The 3,212-nt window shown below is 35.7% G+C and overlaps 1 protein-coding gene across 2 annotated transcripts in view; it reads right to left on the bottom strand.

The window, feature by feature from the left end:
• Positions 1–3,212, bottom strand: part of SLC13A4 (solute carrier family 13 member 4) — a 29,792-nt gene that overhangs the window by 21,212 nt on the left and 5,368 nt on the right. The window lies entirely within an intron of this gene.

Genomic DNA, 3,212 nt, shown 5'->3' with positions numbered 1-3,212 from the left:
TAGGCACATGAGGCTTCCTGCAGGGACAAGGCACAGAGGTTACGTGTTACTGCCCCACCAGCAGCTGTGGAGGCTTTGTGAACAAAGCTGTGAACTTGTTCGTAGGATTCATCAGACTGTAGGTGCCTGTATTTAAAAAAAAAAAAAAATCAAAAAGGACCGTATTAGGACCTCCTGAAGTGCAGCTGTTTGGGTGTGAAATCTGAGTTACCATCTGAAAGATCAGTTTCAGAAGATGATGCTAATGAAAGTTTTCACACATAAGCCAGGGCAAAACATAGTAATAAATCTATTTTTCAGCAAAATAATGGTTTCAAGTGCATTTACAAATTTGTTTGATTTCCATAATCCAATATTTGCCAAGCATTCAACCATGACTACTCAGATTGGACCCATGGACCCGTTATTTCTGCATGTTTTTCTCTCCAATACTGGACAAGGACAGGAACTGGTAGTGTTCAGGACCAGATGAGAGCATTCACGTTTGCCATAGCATGGATAAAACTGCCTAGTAGTTATTTTGGGAAATGTTCAGGAATGTTTTCTTTTTTTTTTTATCTTTTAACAAGATGCGAAGATTTTTGTTAGCTGGTTTTATTTACTCGCATAATTTACACAGGTCCTTGGAAGAAGATCATAGACCTGCAGGCTTAGAGGCAATGGCTTAATGGAGTTATTCAAATAAATTTGCTGCTGTCCAAGGTTCTGGTAGAAAAAGTAATGACAATATCATATTGAGCACTCACAGAGAGCTGAGACACCTGCTGCATGTTTCCATAGGAAAACACAGCTAGTCCATGAAATTATTCTGGTCCATTTCCTAACTAGATATGTCTTTATTTATGGCACTCATTGGAGTTCTCCTTAGGTTCAGTTTGTTATACTTAGAAACCCAGGGATATCTCCTGGTAATAATTACAGAAACTATTCTCAGGAAAAGGTTTTTCTGTTTGTTTTCTGAAATTTGAAGCCAGCTCCTCTACGGGGGCTAACCTGTTGTTCTATAGAAGTTGGTAGGTCTGCATTGATTTACAGCATCTATGAATCTATCTGTTCCTCATTACACACTGGATGTTCCATATGAACTTACTGAATCATACGGATTTACAGCTCACAAATGATTATTTAGAAAATTCACTGTTCACAGATGCTATTTGAGTGTCTTAAAACATAATCCCATTACTTTTGTTTCCTTACTGGATGACTTCTAAATAAAGTAGCTTTCAAGAAGTATACAAGCAAGTCTCACAGATCCTTGTGTAAATCAATGAGCATTCATTTTTTTTCAATCAGTGAGCACACACCTCATTTTTTTTTCAATCTCTTTTGTGAACGAAGTGGGAAAGTCTATGAAATTATACAGGGATGTGCATTCAGTGGAATGAATAAATAGCTTGTATCTAAATTCATGTTTATACATGTCATTTTTACATTACCTCTAACAAAGAGCCACAATCAGCTGTTTGTCTCTTTTTTAAAGTACAGCTTACATTAAAAACAGGCAGAATGCATCCCAGTAAAGAAGATATATTGATATATACTATTTCCTTTATTTGCATAAGGATTTCAGCCAAGGTTACTCAGAAGATTGTGTTTAAATATCTGCCAGATCTTGCTCTGATTCTTATTTCAGAGAAGTGTGACATTGAACAGGTGTAATTCATCTAAGCCAGGGTAAGTTTCTATTGGATATCAGGGAAAATTTCTTTACTGAATGGGTGGCAGGACATTGGAACAGGATGCTTAGAAAGGTGGTGGAATCACCATCCCTGGAACCTTTCAAAGAGTGTGTGGATATGACTGTTGGGAATATGGTTTAATGGTGAGCATGGCAGTGCTGAGTTAATGATTTAACTCAATGGCCTTAGATGAATTTCCAGCCTTAACGATTCCATGATTCTATTAAGCAGGGCTACCAAAATAACTGAAATAAGTTTATAAGAAAACTTAACCTCCTTGAAGCAGATAAATTAAAATTACTTTAGAGATTATAAAGGGTATCTGAAAGGCTATTTGAGAAATTTAGCTCTGAATTCTTCCTTTGTCGATGGATTGGTACTCTGAACTACACAGAAGGGTGCATATTTGTTTCTCTTCCTTAACTATCATAGGAGAGTGGTTTAGGCTTTAAACTCTGCAGTAGAGGTTTCACTAGTCCTCTATGGTAAGATCCTTCAGCAACATATTACAACAAAAGAGTATCTTGCAGTTGTATCTTCATTGCTTCCAAGAAAAAATTCTAAGAGAGGTGAGAGAAGGTTGGACTGGAATGGATAAGGTCAGAGGATTTTTGTTAATATTCATGGATTATGATTATTTTATAAAATGTAATTGCTATGCTGTTTGAAACTCCAAAGTCTGGTGATCAGTTCAGTTTGTAGCAATTTCAAGTGCTCGCTTGGTAAAAAAACCCAAACAAATAATTTTGACTTAAAAATGGACTTTTAACAAGTGAGATGATAGGCACTAGAGATTTTTGGTAATCTCTACTAGGAAGACAAAACTGGTTTAGATGAGTCATGGAACTGATGAAATATCTCATAAACATTAACCAACTTGCTGCTTAGTCACCTTTAACTACGTTATACATCATGATTGATATGCCACAGAGAGCAGAGCATAGGACCATTTTTGTGACCTACTGACTATTTGACACATTTTTAATTTTTAAAATTTCTGCTAACAAACTACAACATTTGTGTGGGCTCTGTATGACATCCAGCAGTTATCTAAGGCAAAAAATAACTTCTAAAGAAAAAGTGCAGATGCAAGTCACAAGGAATATGTTTTGCCAAAATTAATAAAATTAATTTCACCCTAAGCTGAATTCAAACCATTTTCTCACTCCAAAAATTTACTTCTGTTTAATTTCTCTGAGCATTCATTGTTGGTTTTTTCTATTACCCTTCTGTATGTGGCAAAAAAGTAGGCTGATAGTGAAGATGGAATAGGACAAAGGGAAATTGCGTCTCTATCAAAACCTAACTGGGAAGGGCACTGAGTCTTTTATTTTTCATACACGAGGCTATAATCATTTTACAAGAATAAAACAGCCTAAAATAAAGCTCATTTTTAAATGGCATAAAACTGTTTTACAAGTACTAGGAAAGCCAAGTTTGATAATCTCCACTAAAAACTTAATCAGCTTGTCTAGCAACTTTCTTTATTTTCTGAGTGCTTTAAACCAGCTCGTTTCCAAGAGAAACCATATA

Source organism: Empidonax traillii, unplaced genomic scaffold (assembly GCF_003031625.1).
Source record: "Empidonax traillii isolate 1590-97213 ecotype Southwest subspecies unplaced genomic scaffold, ASM303162v1 scaffold867:size481033, whole genome shotgun sequence".
Lineage (NCBI taxonomy): Eukaryota > Metazoa > Chordata > Aves > Passeriformes > Tyrannidae > Empidonax > Empidonax traillii.
Note: the sequence above shows the minus strand (reverse complement) of the source record. Positions and strands in the feature narration are given on the sequence as shown.